The sequence below is a fragment of the Macaca mulatta genome, chromosome 10, assembly GCF_049350105.2.
Source record: "Macaca mulatta isolate MMU2019108-1 chromosome 10, T2T-MMU8v2.0, whole genome shotgun sequence".
In the NCBI taxonomy this organism is placed as follows: domain Eukaryota; kingdom Metazoa; phylum Chordata; class Mammalia; order Primates; family Cercopithecidae; genus Macaca; species Macaca mulatta.
In genome coordinates, this window is record NC_133415.1 from 11440813 (window position 1) to 11462974 (window position 22162).

Genomic DNA, 22162 nt, shown 5'->3' on the forward strand with positions numbered 1-22162 from the left:
TGACAAAAATTGTATTTAACATGCACAGCATGTTTTCAAATAGGTATACACTGTGGATGGCTAAACTGATGAAATGGTTCTTTTTCAAATATACCTGATTATTATTATTTTAGCCAGTCAAATGCCTCTATAGTGGCATGCACCAGTTGAAAAATCCATCCCTGACATACAGGACTTTTGATCTGATTATTCCTGATAGTCTCAGTTGCCAACTTACATCTTAAAATTAATTGGTAGCATTCTTTCACTTATAATTTACAATATCTAATTACATTTACGGTATTTGTTTTTAGCCAGGCATGGCGGTGTGCGCCTATAATCCCAAATACTATGGAAGCTAAGGCGAAAGGGTCATCTGAAGCCCAGAGCCCGGCATTTTGAGCAGTCCAGGCCAGATAGCAAGACCTTGCCTCTAAAAAAAATACTAAAAATTAGCCAGGCATGGTGGTACGTGCCTATAGTTCTGGCCACTTGGGAGACTGAAGTGAGAGGATCACTTGAGCCCAGGAGCTCGAGGCGGCAGTGAGCTATGATCTCACTACTGCACTCCAGTCTGGGCAACACAGCAAGAACCCATCTCTAATTAATTAATAACCAAAACCATAAAAAACCAATATATTTCCTTAAAAATATTAAATATACTTATTCTATGTTCAGTTTCCAATAATTACAATATTGTAGACTTTTCAAATCTGATTTTTTTTTTTTTGAGACAGAGTCTCACTCTGTCGCCCAGGCTAGAGTGCAGTGGTGGATCTCAGCTCACTGTAACCTCCGCCTCCCAGGTTCAAATGATCCTCCCACCTCAGCCTCCCAACTAGCTGGGATTACAGGCACATACTACCAGGACCAGCTAATTTTTATATTTTTAGTAGAGATGGGGTTTCTCCATGTTGGCTAGGCTGGTCTCGAACCCCTGACCTCAAGTGATCCACCTGCCTCGGCCTCCCAAACTGTCGGGATTACAGGCGTGAGCCAACATGCCTGGCCTCAAATCTGATCATTTTTGTTGCTCCTGCTGACTCATTCACTGTAGCTCAGTTTTTTGAGTGTTTTATGACTTTTCATTTTGGACTTCTGAATAATTTTATTTGTGAGACATATTTGAGTCCTAAGTAAGGTATATTTTTCTCCTGAGAAGATTTATGTTGCTCTGGCAGGTTCCTGGAGGCACTACTAACCCAAGAACAATTTAAATTCCATACTGCACAGATAGTATGAATTCAAGTCTCACTCCCAAACATGGGCCAGTTTGTGGTTATGAATTCTCAAGGAAAGTTTTTATTTAAGTTTCATTACAAAAAAAGGTTGGACACAGAAGCAGACAATAATATAATGAACCTTCATGTGCTCATCGTCAGTTTAAACAGTTAACTCCCGGCCAACACTCTTTCACCATATCCCTTACTGGTATCCCTGCCTCTGCATTAGTTTTAAAGCAAGGACATTTCATTGATAAATACATTTGTAAATATCTATCTCTAATATATTTTTCAAAACCTTTAAAATTCCTAATACCATCATTCCACTTTAAAAACATTAGTAACAGTCCCAATACCATCAAGTAATCAGTCAAACTTCCAACTGTCTCATCAATGTCACACAAGACTTTGTTTCCTTTGCTGTGCTTTTTTTTTTTTTTCCTTTGCAATTTATTTGTTGAAGAAACCAGGTTGCTTGTTGAAGAAACCAGAGCTTCACATAGTCTGGACTTTTCTGACTGTATCCCATGGTGGTACTAATATGCTGCTCTGTCCTCTGTAATTCTTATAAATTATTATATAGCTCTAGAAGCCAGATCTGTTTGTATATGAAAGGGATGGTATATGGTTAATGTAGTGTTAGCAAATGGTATCCAATAGCTTTTTAAAAAAATATCATCATGCTCTGGGAGGCCAAGGTGGGCAGATCACAAGGTCAGGAGATCGAGACCATCCTGGCTAACATGGTGAAACCCTGCCTCTACTAAAAATACAAAAAAAAATTAGCCGGGCGTGGTGGCGGGCACCTGTAGTTCCAGCTACTCGGAGGCTGAGGCAGGAGAATGGCATGAACCCAGGAGGTGGAGCTTGCAGTGAGCCAAGATGGCGCCACTGCACCCCAGCCTGGGCAAGACAGCGAGACTCTGTCTCCAAAAAAAACCAAAAAACAAACAAACAAACAAAAAACTTTATTGGTATTCAGATTGTCTCATCATTAGTTGAAGAGAGTCTTCTCATGTATGTTCTTTGGTTCTTTTGATGTGATCCTGGTCACAGTCTTTTATGACTTCCTTGTTATGTGGTGTAACCAGAAGTTCTAGGTTTACCTTGTACAGTTCCTGTTCTAGACCTGTATCAGTGATTTCTCCAAATAGCCCTGTTTCCTGTTAGTGAGAATTGGTATTCCAAGACCACAATTTGGGCACTAGGGTTACACACTGCTACTAGGTCACTGTTTACAGGATTTTTCAATTGAATGGGTTAGGAGGTGCTTTTTGTCTAAGATAAAATATATCAATAATACATACTACAACTTGTAATTCAAGATTAAGTTAATCAAGAGAATGGGAAGATAAGTCAAAGACTGGGAGAAAACACAAAGACATATCTGATAAAGGAGTATTATCCAAAATATACAAAGAGTTATTAAAACTCAGCAATAAAAAATGAACAACCTGATTAAAAATGGTCAAAAGACCTGAACAGACACCTCACTGAAGAAGATATACAGATGGCAAATAAGGATATGAAAAGATACTCAACATCATATGTCATTAGGGAATTACAAATTAAAAAAAAAAAAAAAACAATGAGATGCCACTACACACCTATTAGATGCCCAAAATGCAGAACACTGACAACACCTAATACCGGTAATGATGTGGAGAAACAGGAATGCTCATTCATTGCTGGTGGGAATGCAAAACCATATGGCCAGTTTGCAAGACAAGTTTGGCAGTTTCTCACAAAACTAAACTTACTCTTACCATTCAATCCAGCAATTGCACTCCTTGACATTTGGTCAAATGAAGTGAAAACTTATATTCCCACAAAAACTCACATATGGTGTTTGTAGCAGCTTTATTCGTAATTACTAAAACTTGGAAGCAACTAAGATGGCCTTCAATACGTGAATGGATAAACTGGAGTACATCCAGGCAATGGAATATTATTCATGCTAAAATGAAATGAGCTATCGAGCCATGAAAAGATGTGAAAAAACCCTAAAATACATACTACCAAGTGAAAGAAGCCAATATGAAAAGGCCATGTGATTCCAACTACCTAACATCTGGAAAAGAAAAATCTATGGAGACAGTAAAAAGATCAGTAGTTGCCAGAAGACAGGGAGATGGAGGGATGACTAGATGGAGCAGAGAAGACTGAGAGCACCGAAACCACTCTGCAGGATTCTATGATGGATACATGCCATCCCACATTTGTTCAAACCCATGGAATATGCAACACCAAGAGTGAACCCTAATGCAAATGAACTTTGAGTAATAACGGTGTGTCAATGTAAGTTCCTCAATTATAACAAATAGACCTTTCTGGTGTGGGATGTGACATTGGGGGAGGCTGGCAGGGACAGGGAACAGGCAAATATGAGAACTCTATACTTTCTGTGTAATTTTACTGTGACCCTAAAACTGCCAATAAAAACAAAAAGTCTTAGGCCGGGCGCAGTGGCTCACACCTGTAATCCCAGCAATTTAGGAGGCCGAGGAGGGTGGATTATTTGAGGTCAGGAGTTCACAACCAGCCTGGCCAACATGGTGAAACCCCATCTCTACTAAAAATACAAAAATTCGCTGGGTGTGGTGGCGTGCGCCTGTAATCCCAGCTACTTGGGAGGCTGAGGCAGGAGAATCACTTGAACCCAGGAGGCGGAGGTTGCAGTGAGCCAAGATCGCACCAATGCACTCCAGTTTGGGTGACAAAGTGAGACTCCGCCTCAAAAAAAAAAAGAAAAAAGAAAAAAGAAGTCGATAAAAAAATCAAGTTAATAGGGTTTTATTTAACCTCTTTTATTTTCTATTTCTATCTCCTTTCACCCAAGTTGGGAATCTGGATCTCAAAACACTGGAAATGATAAAGTACCACATAATTACTCATTTGCTTTTTCTGACAATATACACTCACACAACAATCTCAAAACAGCACTAACAAGATCACCGGTATGTTCCACATGAGTATAAAAATTTAGGTTTACTTGTTTCTCATTTTCCATTTAAAAAAACTATAAACCATATTTAAAGCAGACTAGCTTCTATCCCTGTCCCCTCTACCCTATTTCCTTCCTCCTTCTCTCATAATTTTTAAGCTTTTATGATTTAATATTCCATTAAAAAATATCAATTGGCTGGGCATGGTGGCTCACACGTGTAAGCACTTCGGGAGGCCAAGGTGGGTGGATCACCTGAGGTCAGGAGTTCGAGACCAGCCTGACCAACATGGTGAAACCCCGTCTTTACTAAAACACACACACACATACACACACACAAAATTAGCCGGGCATAGTGGCAGGCGCCTATAATCCCAGCTACTCAGGAGGCTGAGGCAGGAGAATTGCTGGAATCCGGGAGGTAGAGGTTGCAGTAAGCTGAGATTGCACCCTGCACTCCAGCCTGGGCAACAGTGTGAGATTCCATCTCAAAAACAACAACAACAACAACAAAGAAAACAAACAAATAAATTGCAGATACTGAAATCAAAATATGTAGAAGCTCTGGCATTCATAGTAAGTGGAAGAACAGAGCACAAAGACCACTAGGTCTGTAGTTAGAAGGCCTGGTGTTCAGTTACCGCTTCACCACCTATTAGCTGGCCTTGAGGAACTACCTAATTTTTCAGAGGTTCAGTCCCTTTTCTGTATGATGTGAAAAATAATAAATGTCCACCTTATAAGATCGCTGTGAGGATCAGATGAGATATGAAAGTCTTTTAAAGGTACTATATATGAGTGCATCCTTGGAGTGAAAGTTTCTGAAGATTAGCCATAAATAATTCCGTTTATTAAAAGTTTCTTTCACTTTTAAGTACAAGCTAAGCAGGAATAATTTTTAAAACATTTCTTTATTAACAAAGGACCCTCGAGAAATAGGAGAGAAAAGCTGAACTCAGAGTTCCCAGTATCTCCCAGGAGGACCAAGAGGTCCTGAAAAGTATTACGTCTGGTCCTTAGTCTGGGTCACCAAAGGCTGTACATCTGTGGCTGTAACTGAGACGGAGGCCAACAGCAGCCTCTGTGATCAGGCCCCTGCCTACATCTCCAGCTCCTCTCCTAATTCCCTGCCTCCCTCTCAGTCTCCAGCCTCACCAGCATTCCCAGGTCCCCCAAGGCTTCAAGCGCGTTCCTCCCTCAGGACCTTCATACATAGCTAGTCCCTTTGTTTGAAGGCTCTGGATCGCAATGATCACCCGGCCAATGCCTACTTTTCCTTCAAATCTTTGCTTAAATGTTACTTTGTCAGAAAGGCCTTTCTGTCCTCTCAGACTAAGCCAGCCCCCGCAAGTTAATCACTCTTACAGCTCCCTGTATTTTTCCTAAAATGCACTTATCAGGGTTTGGAATTACACATATAATTGTCTTTCTCCCACTGGAAAATGGTCAGTTTAGCATGTGTGTCTGTTATTTCTTTATTCTCAGTTCCTAGTGCCATGCCTGGTATTACCCTGGCACTCAGTATTTGTTGAACAAATAACTGAATTAATGAAAAGCTGAACATATCATGTATAAAACTGTTGAATTAGATCCTGAACACTGGGAAAGAGGGAAGGATCAAGTTGTTACATACTGAAAAAAAATTCTACATTCCAGAGTCTTCCCATAAGGGGGCAATATTCCATTCTCCTCTAACTTGATTCATAATTTAAATATACAATCATTCTAATGATATATTTCCATTTCTTATCTATAATGGGTTTTTATGATCAAAATATCCAGAAACACATTACTAACACCAACACAAAACTAAGCTTTTCACTAGTGATGCAGTATAAGCTGAGGATATATAATAAAGTGAAATTTTCCAAACAAAACACCATGCCCTCCCAAAAATGCCAGGAAGAAGACTTGTGTCTGTGAGAGGGGAGCCTACAGGGACAGGGGACCTGGAGATTAAAAAAAGACTTAAGAAACATATCAAACAAATGCTATAATGATAACCTTTAAACACTGCCTAGTTTTTACGTAGCTGGAAATATGAAAAGCCTATTAGCATCTCTCTTCACTGGACATTATGAACAAAGTATGGCAGAGAGAGGACACACAATTCTAAAGGGGAGTTAAGGCTTCATTTTATTTCTCCCTAAAGCCTTTGTTTTCCTTTTTCTCTAACAAACGAAAGCACTCCATATTTCATAAATTAAGAAAAAATCAAATTTCTATCCATTCAAATTCAAGGTGAAAGAAGACATTTTTTGAACTCTACAGATATTCATCTATTATACAGATAAGCATCTATTAAAAAGTCTCTCATCCATGTTCAAGCACCCACAATGTGCCTCCATATATTCTTTCCTGCTGAAAAGAATGAGAGCTCCCTGAAGAAATGACTGAGGGTTGACACAGAAGATGCATGAGATGCACCTAAACGTATCATCATACCAAAAAGGAAGGACACTATAAAAAGTCTTCAGAAACCAACTTGAAGGGGCCCCTCCCACTAGTCAAGGATGGGATCATTTGAGCATCAATAACAAATAACATTGCAATGGATTTACATCTATGAAATATGATGAAATCCATGAGTTCATAATGAAACACATATATTTTAAGACCTTACTGGTCTCTTTTGGAGGATACTAGGGAATCAGTTTATTACTATGAACACTGGTAAATAAGAGAAAGAATCAATCATTTAATCTGCCTTTCCTAAATGGAATATATCTCAGATTAACCACAGAGTGGATCAGAGACTATTTCTGGCTAAGTATGGTGGCTCATGCCTGTAATCCCAGCACTCTGGGAGGCTGAGGCAGGAGAACTGCTTGAGCCCAGGAGCTCGAGACCAGACTGGGCAACATGGCAAGACCCTGTCTCTACAAAAAATTAAAAATTAGCCAGGTGTGGTGGTGTGCACCTGTGGTACCAGCTACTAGAGGGGCTGAGGTGGGAGGATCACTTGAGCCCGCGAGGTTTAGGCTGCCTTGAGCCATGTTTGTACCACTGCACTACAGACTGGACAACAGAACAAGACCCTGTCTCAACAACAACAAAAATAGTTTGTCTAGCTAATAAACGAAGACAAGTGACTTAGAATATTATCATTTTGTAAACCCTAATAAATTAACATATCTCAGTATTGCTCTTCAATAGCTGTTAACATCATAAGATGAGACGAAACAACTGGTTATTATGTGCCTCTTGATGGAAGTAAACACCACCACCTATAAAATATTCTTGCCAAACAAAAACAACGTGAATTAGATCAAGCCTCCTCCGGATATAACTACAAGTTTACACAAAATTCAAGGTAAAGGAACACTCTTCCTTGTACTCTGAACAGACACAATTAGCAAAATCGAGAATGTAAGAAACTATAGGACAAACAACCAGGTTTCTTTATAAGATAAATTGAGGGGAAGAAGAGTGAGGGAAGCTACAGATAAAGAAGCTTAGGAAACATTAACCAGATACTATGTAGTTCCCTTTTTTTGGATCCTAATGCAAATAAACAAAATGTAACAACTAAAACAAATTTTTAAAGACTCTGAATTTTTTGTAATATTAAGGAGTTACATTTTTAGATGTGATAATTGTATAAGGCTTAAGTGTTTTTTACAAAAAGTCCTTGCCTTTTAGAGAGACACACTAGGATATTTATGAATGAAATATGTATGTGTGAGGGCTGCAGTCATCTGCAGGTTTGTCTGGGGCTGGAAGATCTTCTCCCAAAACAAAGCACTCACATGGTAGCTGTTAGCTGGAGTTCCTCTCCATGTAAGCCTTTCCACAGGCTTCTTAAATGTCCTCACAACACAGCAGTCTGGCTTCCCTCAGAGGAAGTACTCTACGAAAGGGAGGCAGAAGTTGCAATGACCTAACAACGGAAATCACAAACCATCACTGCCACGATATTCCAATGGTTACACAGGTTATCCCTATTCAGCAGGACAGAGGACTACACAAAGGCATGAATACCAGGAGGCAAGGACCACTGGGCCATCTTGGAGGCCGGCTAGCACACCAAGGCACTTAGAATTAACATACATGCACCAAACTCCTGGGCATGATTTTCCAAACCCTTCATCATCTGACTCCTACTGCGCTCTAACCTCATTTCATCCTACCCTTTCTCAGCCCAATAAGCTCCAGCCTTCCTAGCTTCCTTTCTTTTCCTCAAAGGCGAAGGATTTGTACCTACTTCAGAGCCTTTATATTAGCTGCTCCCTCAGACTGGATTAATTCTCTCCACTTACCATTTTATCCAGATCTGAGCATAAATATCACTCCGCAGGCCACCAAGTCTAAAAGACCATCTATCCTCTTTCTGTCCCAGAACTCAATTTTTTTTTTTTTTTTTTTTGCCGTCTGACATTTGAGCACATCTGGCTCAGTGTTAAACTCTCTGGCACAATTAGTCACTATGGTTAACATACCTTTAACCTTCAAAGGCATAACCTAGCCCAACACCCTGGCCTTGCAGCTGTGGAAACTCCTCAGCTTCAAGGACCTTTTCCTTCATTCTGCCTCACCCACACTCTACCACTGTCACATCAAACTCAGCTCACCTTGTATCACCAAATTCAATTCACGGTGTCAATATTTTAGCTCACTGGCTCAAGCGTCCCATGCAAAAACTTTTCAACTGCCATGGGTCCTTCTATCCCTTGACCCCATTTTCCCTCTCCTGACTTAATTTTTCTCTTTAGCTTAGATTATAATCACTTACTTGCAAGAACCTTCAATTCGCTTCCAACGTCTCCTCTCAAACTCCACAATCCCAGAACTCAAGCAACTGCCTTCTCCATGCCAAGAATACTGATGAAAAAGCATTTAACTTGGCAGGTTTACCATAAATTAAAGGTCAGGCAAATGGGCACTCAATTTAAATTGGCAGTCTAACTGGATCTCTTTAGCAGGCTGGCTTTCCTATTCTCCCCTCTCCAAGAAGGCTATTTCTTACTTATTTTCCCCTCCTCCCCAACCCTTCCCTGCCTTTTAAGCTAATGTCAATGACTCTTCATTGAGAACAAAAATACCATAATACAACGATCTGCTATCTCATGACCAGTTGTATAAACCTACCTGAATCTGCATCAATTTTCCCTTCTTTCCCCTATTTCAACAGAAGTGGCCCTCCTCCTTTCTAAGAATACTTATGCTCCTGACACCATCCCCTCTCTTACTCATCAACTCCAATCTTGCAATTCTCCCTTTTTTCCTCCACCAACCTTCACTCACTGCTTCCTGGATTGCCCCTATGTGCATACATGCTCTAGTATGTCCCCTCTTAAAAAGACAAGCAAAAATTATTCTTGACTCTGTATCACTCTTCAGCTGCTACTCCATTTTTCTGCTCCCTTCACAGCCAAACTTCGTCAAAGAGTTAAAAACCTGCTCTTTCTCATACTTTCTCACCTCCTATGAAAGCTCTGTTAAAACCATTCCGACATGACTTCTGCCCCTATCACCAGCAATATCCACGCTGCCAATCCAATGAACAGTTCATGTGACCCTTTCAGTAGCACTAAATTCAGCTAATTATTCCCTCTTCTTTGAAGTGATCTCCTCTTTTGATTTCATTCAACCAATAATTACTGAACACTGTCCTGGCCAGTCACTGTTCTGGGATTGGTGAGGGTACAGTAGCTTCTAGGGCACCTCACTCTCCTGGCTTTCCTTCTATGTCTTTGACTCCTCTTCTCTCCTTCACCCTCCTCTGACTCTATCTTTAAATGCTAACAGTAATTCAGAACTTAATATCAAACCCCCTTTACTTTCTCCTTAAATGATATTCTCCATTCTCATGGTTTTTATTATTGTCTTTATAATGAAAACATTCATATTTGTATCTGCAGTTGGGAACTTTCCTTGGAACTCCAGTTCTCCTGTATTCAATTACTTAACTTGATATTCCCACTTGGGTGCCCCAAGGCATCTCAGACTTAATATAATCAAATTTTAACTCCTGACTTTCCCTAAAAACATTCCATCGACTTCAGTGAATCTCAGCAAATAACACAATATACAGCTTTCAAGCCAGAACTCTGGATTTCTATGCCTTCCTCCACTCCCACTTCTAATCCACCAGCAAGTCCTACAGAGTCTGTCTCCAAAATACATCTCAAATGTTTTCATTGTTCTCCATTTCTCTGACTATTATCATCTGTTCCCTAAACTACGGTAATAGCTTCCCAGCTGGTCTCTCTGTTCCCACCCTTGTCTTGGCCTCCAATCTTTTGGATACATACCTTTAAAAATGCAAATTAGACTGGCTTACTCCCTGCTTTAAGTCTTCAACAGCATCATACTATAACAGGAATCAAACCTGAACCCATTCATTTGATCTTCAAACTCTTAAGCAACATGGACCCTGTTTACCTGCTCTCCAACATCATCTATCCATCCTTCCTCACTCTAATACAGCCCCAGTGACCTTTCTGTTTCTTGACTATGCTAAGTCTTGCTCTCCTATGGCTTGGTACATGCTATTCCCTCTGTCAGAAACACCCTCTCCTCTGGCTGGCTCCGTCTCAATTTCCAGTCTCAACTTAAATGTGAACTCCCAGATCTTTCCTGACCACTGTATCTGTAATAGTTCTCCCTGAAAGTTTCTAACACAGTTTTTATTCATTTTCTTCATAGCACATAACATTTCATAATTGCTTATTCATTCATTTACTTTAAAACTCACTTTGAAAATTTACAAACATATACAAAAGTAGAACAAACTGTAGAATGAGTCCAAAAATTCTACGATTTTTATTTCCAACTACTTCCCCTGCTCTACTGTAAGCTCCAATGAATAGAGACTACATCTTTTTCTCTCATTATATATACACCCAGGGCCTTGCACTGAGCCCAGCTTACGATAAAAACTTAGTATGTTTTTGTTGTTGCTTTGAATGAGAAGCCAAGTTAAAGATGTCTCTAAAGAGAATAATGGCACCACTGAGAAAAGTGACACAGGAAGGAGAGTTCTGAGGACAGTTGTTAATTTATTCATCAGTCTACTGGCAGCTAGGCTCTTGGCTAAGTATTGGGTTTCGGAGATAAACAAGAGAAAGTCTTATGCAAAGTCTTGAGGAGAAAGATACAATAATAGGAAGTATGTATTGAGGGCCACCTATGTGCTGGAGAGAGAGCTAAGCATTTCAGAGATATTGTCTCATTTAGTTCACAAGAACCCTATAAAGTAGGAACTATTATTATCCCCATTTTGTACCTAAGGAAACTGAGGCTTAGAAATATTATATAATTGGTTGCAGGTGACAAAGTTGGAAAGTGGTAAAGCCAGGTTGAGCACTTAGGTTATCTAATTCCAAAGCCATGCTGCTAAACAACACTGAACTTCCAGATACATATTATGGTATAGGGCATTATGAAAAACGTTTCAGCAGAGACATGCACAAGGTACAATGGAAGCAAGCCGGGAACTCTGATGAGGAGAAAGGGCAGGAAGGCTCTTCCAGAGGTGATCCCTCAGCAGTCTGAAAGTTTAAGCAGGAAATTGCTAGGCAATGAAGTCTAAGGAAAAAGTATGTGCAAAAAAAAAAAAAAAAAAGCACGCAGACACTTAAAGGAACATCGTGTACTCTGGACACACTGAAGAATTACAGTTTTATTTTTTAAAACTGAGTGTAATGCATAACACCAAGGTAGGGCTTAGGCTATGAGACAAAAGATGAAGTACTATGAGAAAGTTATACATGGGATGGGTGAGGTGGCTCACCCTGGGATTACGCCTGTAATCCCAACACTTTGGGAGGCCGAGGTGGGTGGATCACTTGAGATCAGGAGTTCAAGACCAGCCAGGCCAACATGGTGAAATCCTCCCTCTACTAAAAATGCAAAAATTAGCCAGTGTGGTGGCACACGCATGTAATCCCAGCTACTTGGGAAGCTGAGGCAGGAGAATCACTTGAACCCGGGAGGCGGAGGTTGCAGTGAGTTGAGATCACGCCACTGCACTCCAGCCTGGGTGTCACAGTGAGACTCTGTCTCAAAAAAAAAAAAAAAGTAAGTTATGCACGAAAGAAAGAGAGAGAGAGAGAGAGAGAGAGAGAGAGAGAGAAAGAGAGAAAGAGAAAGACAAAAGAAAGAAAGAAAGAAAGAAAGAAAGAGAAAGAAAGAAAGAAAGAAAGAAAGAAAGAAAGAGAGAGAGAGAAAGAAAGAAAGAAAGAAAGAAAGAAAGAAAGAAAGAAAGAAAGAAAGAGAAAGAGAAAGAAAGACAGACAGACAGAAAGACATGAAGCACTCTGAAGGCACAGAGGAGGAAGGTTCTTTGTAGCCTAGCGGGAATGTGAGAAGACTTCACAAAAGAGATGCGCCTGAGCTGGATCCTGAAGGGCAAATTAACCGCATTAGGATAAGAGGGCAGGCAAGGGAATGACTTGCACAAAGCCATGGACATCTGATAAAGCAAGGAACACATGGGGGAACTGTGAGGATTTGAAGTTGGATATGGACAGATTTGGGAAGAGTGGGTTACAGGTGAGTGGCAAGAGATAAGACTGGCAGCTGAGATCAGATGTAATCTTCAATGTCACTGTATCTTAAGAAATCTGGATTTAATGTTGTGTTTAAATAGTAAAGTGACATAACAAGATTAGATAACTGCTCAACAAAAGTGCTTCAAAGTCACAGTTACTAAAACAGCATGGTCCTCATACAGGAATCTATAATCAAACAGAATGCAAAAATAAACCTGTGTGTACTATACATTGAAATTTGATGTATAATAAAGGTGGCATTTCGAATCAGTGGAGAAAGGATAAATCATGCAATAAATGCCCTAGGGACAACTGGTTATCCATTAAAAAATATATATATATATAGGCTGGGCTTGGTGGCTCATGCCTGTAATCCCAGTACTTTGGGAGGTTGAGGTGTGAGGATCATTTAAGGTCAGGAGTCAGGAGTTCAAGACTGGCTTGGGCAATATAGTGAGCCCCGTGTCTCTACAAAAAAAAAAAAAAATTAGCCAGGTGTGGTAGTGCATGCCTGTAGTTTCACCTACTGGGGAGGCTGGGGTGGGAGGATCACCTGAGTCCAGGTGTTGGACGTTTCAGTGAGCTATGATTGTGCCACTGTACTCTAGCCTGGGTGACAGAGCGAGACCTTGTCTCAAAAACAAAACCCCAAAAATAAAGTTAGACCTGCTTCTTCATATCATAAAAAAAAAAATCTACTTAGATTTGGGATTAAATAGAAAAATAAAATAACTAAATATTTTGTGGAGTAGAATATAAATTTTATAGGAATTTCTCAGTTACAGCAGGAGACTTCAGGGAAATTTTATTCTGGGGGCAGACTAATGTGGGCTTGCTTACCAACATTCAGGTGATTACATTCACCCTGCTGGTCTAAAGAAGTGGTCCCCACACCTTGCTGCTTATCAAGCCCACCTGGAGAGCTTTGTAACACCCACCCACCCACCAGAGGCAATCCTAGAGCTTCCAGGCTGAGGGAGAGATCTTCCTTTAATGAAAGCTTTCATTTACAAAGTAGATATTGCTCGGGCACAGTGGCTCATGCCTGTAATCCCAGCACTTTGGGAGGCCAATGCAGGCAGATCACTTGAGTTTAGGAGTTTGAGACCAGCCTGGGCAACACGGTGAAACCCCGTTTCTTTTTCTCTCTGTTTTGAGGCAGAGTTTCACTCGTCGCCCAGGCTGGAGTGCAATGGTGTGATCCTGGCTCACCGCAACTTCTGTCTCCTGAGTTCAAGCGATTCTCCTGCTCAGCCTCCCAAGTAGCTGAGATTACAGGCACCCACCACTAGCTAACTTTTGTATTTTTAGTGGAGACAGGGTTTCACCATGTTGGGCAGGCTGGTCTCGAACTCCTGACTTCAGGTGATCCACCCGCCTCAGCCTCCCAAAGTGCTGGGATTACGGGCATGAGCCACCGCACCCATCCGAGAAACAGTGCTTCTACTAAAAATACAGAAATTAGCCAGACGTGGTGGTGCACACCTGTAATCCCAGCTATTCGGGAGGCTGAGGCACAGGAATCACTTGAACCTGGGAGGTGGAGGTTGCAGTGAGCTGAGATCGTGCCATTGCATTCCAGCCTGGACAACAGAGTGAGATCCTATCTCAAAAAAAAAATAAACAAACAAATAAATAAATAATAAAAAGTAGATATTGCTTCAATAGTAATAGTAATTAATTAGTGATTAATCATAAATAATTTTGAGACAGCGTCTCATTCCATCTCCTGGCTGGAGTGCAATGGGACAATCAGGGCTCACTGCAACCTTGACTTCCTGGACTCAAGTGATACTCTTGCCTCAGCCTCCCAAGTAGCTGGGACTATAGGTACGTGCCACCACAGCTGGCTAATTTTTAAATTTTTTGTAGAGACAGGCTCTCTCCCTATGTTGCCCAGGCTGGTTTTGAACTCCTGGCCTCAAGCAATCTTCCCACCTAGGCCTCCCAAAGTGCTGGTATTTTAGGTGTGAACCACTACAACCAGTCAATCATAAATAATTTTTATTAAGAAACTGAGAAAGTGCTTTAATGAAAAGTCTGCCGGTAGTACAGTAGCACAGATGCTTCACGAAAGCAGTTTCCAGTACTATATCTAAACTTTACCTTTTGCTTGACAATGTGTATCTTTGAAGCCTTAAAAAATATCCACATACCCTGTGACCTAGCAATTCTTATGGAAATTTAGCTAATAAAACAACTATGGGTGTGTGCATACAAAGATGTACAAATATATTCATTACAATGTTGTTGACACTAATCAAAAACTGAAAATAAGCCACAACCAGTATGAGAAATTATTAAGTACCTATGTGGTGAAAAGCAGTGCAGCCATTAAAAATGAAGTCTACTTATTGACATAGAAAGTCACACCACACACTGAGTGGATAAAGCTGATCTCAATGCAGTATGTATCCACTGTCATGAAAAAATTTCTCTAAGTGTGTGTATACACGCAAACACACACAAAAGATCACCACTAAAATGTTAACAGTGGTTATCTCGGCATAGGAAGATTACAGTGATCATCGGCAATGTGTATGTTTTGAATTTGTCTACAATAAATATTTATTACTTTTGTAATAAAGGGTTTTTTAAAAATATCTGTATTCAAGTGCCATCAAATAGAGTAAAAGCAATGAAAAACTGCTTGTAGCCCAGCAAATGCAAAATGCTGAATCACAGTATGTGTGATTCAGAAATAAAAATTTCAGTGGTTACTACAAGAAAAGATACGCAAGGTAGACGTCAGCAGGGGGAATCGAATGAGATCTCAACTTCTGCTTCAGGCCACGATGAGGCAGCTAGTACCAGACTTGCCCCCCCATTATAAAGAACTAGAAAACTGGACAAAACACATGAAACGATGACTTCGGGCACTGAAGAACAGTTAGCACTGTGATCTCTGAGAGAAAGGAACCAAAGAGGTGAGTCCTTGAAGGCTCTGGCTTTCTGCTCGTGGGCACTTTGCAGACCACAGCATGGGAGAGAGAACCTATGCAGACTACTGTGAGCGAAATAATCAGAGGAGCCCGAGTTCAGGGTTTGTGGGGGGTGAGGAAGCTGGGATTTGCAAGGCAGGATACTGTATTGGAAGAAGCTACACACATCTTTTTTCTTTTCTTTTCTTCAAGAGATAGGGTCTTGGTACTTTGCTCAGGTTAGTCTCAAATTCCTGGGCTGAAGCGATCCTCCTAACTCAGTCCTCAGAGTAGCTGGGACTAGAGGTGCACACCCCTACACCCAGTTAAGAATTGCTGGGTAACAGGGTATGTGGATATTTTTTAAGGCTTTAAAGATACACATTGTCAAGCTAAAGGTAAAGGTTAGATACTGTAGTGGAAAGTTTTTTTTATGAAGCATCCATACTACAGTACTACTGAAGACTTTTCATTAAAGCATTTTCTCAGTCTCTTAATAAAAATTATTTGTGTTTGGCTGGTTGTGGTGGCTCACACCAGCACTTTGAGAGGCTTAGGTGGGAAGATTGCTTGAGGCCAAGAGTTCAAGACTAGCCTGGGCAAAGGGAGAGAGGCTGTCTCTACAAAAGAAAGAAACAATACAAGATAGGGATCTTTAACAACAGAAAAGCATCTTTAAGATGCCAAAAGATAGAAACTGTCTATCTAAAATTTGATATCCAGCAAAAATAGCCTTCAAAAATGAAGGAGAAATAAAGAGATTTTTCAAGAACAAAAGCTGAGACAATTAATTGCTACCAGGTCTCTACTAGAAGAAATGTGTGGCCCACTGCATGACCACGGCTCACTGCAGCCTCAGCCTCCCCAGGCTCAAGAGCTCTATCTCAGCCTCCCGAGTAGCTGGAACTACAGATGTGTGCTGCCATGTCTGGCTAATTTTTGTATTTTTTGTTGAGATGGGTTTTTGCCATGTTGCCCAAGCTGGTCTTGAACTTCTGGGCTCAAGCTATCCTCCCGCCTTGGCCTCCCAAAGTGCTGGGATTACAGGCATGAGCCATCGTGCACAGCCTGGGAGAAATCTTTAGTACAAGAAATGGTGAAGCTTTTCAGGCTAAATAAAATAATACAGATGGGAACTCAGATCTAAGCAAAAGAATAAAGGGCATTAGAAATGGCAAATATGTGGGTAAACGGAAAATACTTTTCTTTTTCAGACTTTTTATCATTAAAAGCAAAATTGGTAACAATGAATTGTGGGGCATATAACATGTGGAAGTAAAATGTATGACAATAGTCCAAAGATAGAATGGGAAAATGAAAGTGCACTTTTTGAAGTTTTTACGCTATAAATGAAGTGACATATTATTTTAAGGCAGACTGCATAAGTTAAAGACAGCATATTTTAAGCCATAGAGCAACTGTTATAAAAGTAAAACAAAGGTTTATAGCTAACAAAGGAGATGGAATAGTAAAAAAGTAACCAAAAAGAAGCCAGGAAAAGAGGAAAGAATAAACAGAAAACAGATGGGATAAGTAAAAAACAAACAGCAAAAGGATACACTTAAACCCAACCATATTGAAAATGACATAAATATAAGTGGTCTAAACACTTCAGTTAAGAAACAAAGATGGTAAGATTGGACTTTAAAAATCCAACTATCTACTATCTAAAATAAATTTGTTAAAAACATAAAGACACGAATAAGTTAAAAGTAAAAGGAACCAAAAAGATATACAAATACACAAATAAGCTGGAGTGACCATATTAATATCACACAATACAGGCTTCAGGATAAGGAACATTACCAGGTATAAGGATGCATTCTATAATTACAAAGGGCTAAATTCATTGACAAGACATAAAAATCCTAAAAGTGTATATACACCTAGTTACAGAGGCTCAAAATGCATGAAGCAAAAATGAACAGAACTGAAAGGGGAAATAGACAAAGCCACAATTATAGTTGGAAATTTCAACACTCCTCAGAAACTACATTATATCAATGTAGAAAGAAAATCAGTAAGAGTATATATATATATATATATATATATATATATATATATGAACAGAACCAACAACCAACTTGGCTAAATTCACATTAATAGCACACTATACCCAAGAATAGCAGAACATACATTTTTTTCAGGTACACAGAGAACTACTCATGAAGAAGACCATACAAGTCATGACAAATCTCAAAGGACTGAAATCGCATGTGTTTTATGGTAACAGTATTTTTCTTTGAGACAGGGTCTTGCTCTGTTGACTACACTGGAGTGCAGTGGTACAACCACGGCTCACTGCAGCCTCGACCTTCCAGGCTCAAGTGATCCTCCCACCTGAGCCTCCCAAGTAGCTGGGACTACAGGCACACGCCACTATGCCCAGCTAATTTTCTTCATTTTTTCATAGAAATAAAGTCTCACTGTGTTTCCCAAGCTGGTCTTGAACTCCTGGGCTCAAGCAATCCTCCCACCTCAGCCTCCCAGAAGTGCTGAGATTACAGTCGTGAGCCACCATGCCCGGCCGGCCATCTTGAAATGTACTAATTTCATACACTCTAAAGAAAGTTTTTCCATATCTATATCCTTTATTTACTCTTAAATTATTAGCTTGAACTACCATTTTCTTTTTTTTCTTTCTTTTTTTTTTTTTTGTTGAGACAGAACGACTTTTACTCTGTCACCCAGGCTGGAGTGCAGTGGTGTGACCTTGGCTCACTACAGTCTCTGCCACCCAGGTTCAAGCAATTCTCGTGCCTCAGCCTCCTGAGTAGCTGGGACTACAGGCACAGGTCACCACATCCAGCACTTTTTCTTTCTTTTTTTTTTTTTTTTTGAGATGGAGTTTCACCCTTACTGCTCTAGGCTGGAGTGCAATGGCACAATCTCCACTCACTGCAACCTCCACCTCCCAGGTTCAAGCGATTCTCCTGCCTCAGCCTCCAGAGTAGCTGAGACTACAGGCACACGCACCATGCCCAACTAATTTTTTGTTTTGTTTTATTTTTTGTTTTTAGTAGAGATGGAGTTTTGCTTTGTCGGCCAAGTTGGTCTCAAACTCCTGACATCAGGTGATCCACCCACCTCGGCCTCCCAAAGTGCTGGGATTATAGGCATGCGCCAGCGCACCCAGCCCTGGCTGCTAATTTACGTATTTTTAGTAGAGATGAGGCTTCACCATGTTACCCAGGCTGGTCTCGAACTCCTGGTCTTAAGCGATCCACCTGCCTCAGCCTCTCAACATGCTGGGATTACAGGTGTGAGCCACTGTGCCTGCCCATATTAGTATCACTTAATGGTTTATTTCTACTAAGTTGATTTTATAGTTAAGTTTCCCTTCATTGGCCAGCATTTTTTCCTTCATTTAATGACTAGTGGCTCTTTGTAATGTCATAGTTCCCAGCACTCCCAAAACCCCAATAAAAGACACCACTAGATTCTTGTATTCTGCCAGCCAAAGCCTTGCCATAAGGTCCTTAAAAATCTCTAATCCACCCCCAATAGTTTCCAGCCATATTAGAGACGCTCCCGTTTAATGCAGAGTACTGAATCCTAAAAGGCTCCACAGGACTTGCTGCCCCTAAAGGAAGACAAAGAGTTCTTGACCTTCACTTAATAGAAAAAGTGTTCTACACTGCACTCTGCAAAAACAAGGACTCTGAGACTCTCAGCTAGGCAACAGGCACCTGAGGATCCCAAGGACCATTTCTGCTGTTCCCACATATACGGCTCTAAGTATAAGGATTGAACAAGAAAAAAAAAAAAACCAAGGCCCTATGTATGTGTAGGGTTTGGGGCAGTGGGGGATGGGAGTGTAGGGGTGACTGCCTGTTAGGGACTTGGCCAAACAACTTGTGACTTAATGTCCTTAAGTAGAATACGTGTCAGCCAGTACTTACTACGTGTGCCCTCATTTGAAAGGATATATCTTAGAGCCTCGTTATGACCAAGCAAAAGTGATTTCTGATCTTTTGTTCTAGCTTATGTCCCAGTGATCTATACCTCCACTGTGAAGCCAGCTCTCTTTTTTTTTTTTTTTTTTTTTTTTGAGACAGAGTCTTGCTCTGTTGCCCAGGCTGGAGTGCAGTAGCACTATCTTGGCTCACCACAATCTCTGCCTCCCAGGTTCGAATGATTCTCCTGCCTCAGCCTCCTGAGTACTTGGGATTTCAGGCGCGCACCACCATGCCCAGCTAATTTTTGTATTTTTAGTGAAGCCGGGGTTTCCCCGTGTTGGCCAGGCTGGTCTCAAACTCCTGACCTCAGGTGATCCACCGTCCTGGGCCTCCCAAAGTGATGGGATTACAGGAGTGAGCAACCTTGCCAGGTCGAAGACAGTTCTTGACTAAGTTAGCGCTCAGTAAAAGTTTGCTGAACTGAACAATAAAACAGTGTGGATTCCATATTAAGACAAAAGTTTACACTTTCCCAAAAAGGACATTCATGTTTAAATGCATCGTGATCTGCTTTATTATGGATTTAAGAACATAGATAATGTCAACAACATCCTTGGGAGTAATTAGTGCTTACCTTGAGAACTGACTCGGTGAACGAGCCAACATCCCGTTTCTTAAGTAAGTCCTCCATTAGGGAAACCTCACTCTCAAATATATTATATGCTGTTTTTGACTCCTAAAAATTATTTTTCATTAAATAAATAATTTATATTTCTATCTCTGTGTGTGCATAATACTCAAGACACTTTCAATCTGTCACAATTAATACTTCAAAAAAAATGTATCTTGTAATCCCAGTGCTTTGAGAGGCAGAGGCTGGAAGATCGCTTGAGTCCAGGCATTCAAGATCAGTCTGGGCAACACAGTGAGACCCTGTTTCTACAAAAAGATTTTAAAAAATCAGTCAGGCGTCGTGGTGTATGCCTGTAGTCTCAGCTTTCCGAAAGGCTGAGGTGGGAAAACTGAGCCTAGGTGTTTGGGGTTACAGTGAGCTATGACTGCACCACTGTACTCCAGCACGGGCGATGGAGCAAGATCCTGTCTCTAAAAAAAAAAAAAAAAAAAAAGGTATTTCATTAACAGTTCAAAACCATGCAATCTGAACAAATCGCTCTAGAAATAAAAGCTACAACTGCCAGCTGACACAGAAAAGGCCATCTCCATAATTTAACACACAATGAACACAAAATCAATCCAAGTGGGGTTATAATGCCTAATCAGAATTCCCCAAACTGTCTCCTGGAATGTCTGAACCAAAGAAAAAAAATTGTTTTAAAAGGGTCCAAATCTTGTGGTCAGAACCTGGAGGGGTGAGGGGTGCAGCAGGGCAGAAGAAAGCTTCTGCTTTCCCTTTGTACTTCTATACCATTCAGACTTGGGTGTTATCGTAAGTATATATTCCTTTATGGTAGCACCAAAGTCCAAATGGTACACAAGTATAAGTTACTTTTTAGGCTTCCACATTCGCTGGTAATAGGAAAAGTCAGTCTGGAGAAAGCATGTTGCGCCTTCTGAAACATTTCTACTTGAGACAGGATATTACATGAAGTACTGTACATTTTAAATCTCTTTTACTTAGTATTTATTACCAGGAGGTATCTCCGAAAGGAGAGTGGAGAAGAGGGGAACTATGAGATCCTTCACATAAAACCAGCGAGGAGTAGGAAGTATCTAGTGGAGGTGTCAGGGGACAGTGGCAACTGCCTAAGGTATCGAGCTTTGTGAAGAGGTGTCCTAATTTCATTAACTGGCCTATAGAGAAGGAACAGATTTAATCTTACATCCTGTAGCAGAAAAAAAAAGGAAAGTGGGTTCCATTTTCGGAGAGTAACGTTTAGAGCTAAGAAAGTAAATATAGTCTACAATCCCTTACCCACAATTCCAAAATCCAAAAACTTCTGAAAACCAAAACTTTTCTGGAATTCATTGGTGGCAAAACCTGATGGGAATTTAATTGGTGGCAAGGTCTGACCTGAACTGACATGAGACTATTTATAGTCTACCCACTTTAGACTTTAGTCATAGCTTTGGCTGCTGAAATACTGATGTATTTGACTCTGAAGTGCCGCCTCTGACCCTGCAGGGGCATTGTATAACATATGGTAAGTGCATCTTATTAGTTTTAAAAAAAAAATCTGAAATATAAAATACGTCTGGCCCTTAAGAGTTTCTGATAAGGAATTGTGAACCTAAAAATGGTTTTTTATTAAAATGATTCTGTCAACCTCCCTGAAATATATCATTTTTTTCTAAAAATACCTGTAAATTAATTTGAACTAATCCTTTTCCTCAAACTTATCACCATTAAAATATTCTACTTTGAATATCTATAAAGATATAACTGTATTATTAGTCACAATATTTTATTCCACTTCAACATATTTTAAGTCTTATTTTAACTTCTTTCTGGAGGCAACACTGAAATCAGCCTTTAGCAGATGGCATCAGAGTGGAGTGAAGACAAAGTTAAAAAAGCAGACCTCTGTCAGTGAGCTTCACCCTTTCTTTTTATGCTTAAAGAAAAAGAGCAGGAGATTTTCTAATGTATCAAAGAATAACATTAATTTTAAAAATTAACAAATCCCAATGTAAGTCATTAAAAGAATCGAATCAAATAAAAAGTCTCAAAATCCAAGAAGTT

The 22162-nt window shown here is 40.2% G+C and overlaps 1 protein-coding gene, 2 long non-coding RNA genes and 1 other non-coding gene across 34 annotated transcripts in view; 1 reads left to right on the top strand and 3 right to left on the bottom strand.

Moving 5' to 3' along the window:
* Positions 1 to 22162, bottom strand: part of TNRC6B (trinucleotide repeat containing adaptor 6B) — a 296478-nt gene that overhangs the window by 246753 nt on the left and 27563 nt on the right. The gene's annotated exons all lie outside the window — the stretch shown is intronic.
* LOC144331734 (uncharacterized) lies at positions 1629 to 7047 on the bottom strand. The gene is made up of 2 exons (XR_013399104.1): positions 4529 to 7047; positions 1629 to 2023 (listed from the first exon to the last, which is right to left on the bottom strand). It is a non-coding gene; the product is annotated as an uncharacterized LOC144331734 (long non-coding RNA).
* LOC144331715 (uncharacterized) lies at positions 8492 to 11304 on the top strand. The gene is made up of 2 exons (XR_013399084.1): positions 8492 to 10609; positions 11229 to 11304. It is a non-coding gene; the product is annotated as an uncharacterized LOC144331715 (long non-coding RNA).
* Positions 20889 to 20946, bottom strand: MIR7204 (microRNA mir-7204). The gene is given in 1 exon segment (NR_128393.1): positions 20889 to 20946. It is a non-coding gene; the product is annotated as a microRNA mir-7204 (primary transcript).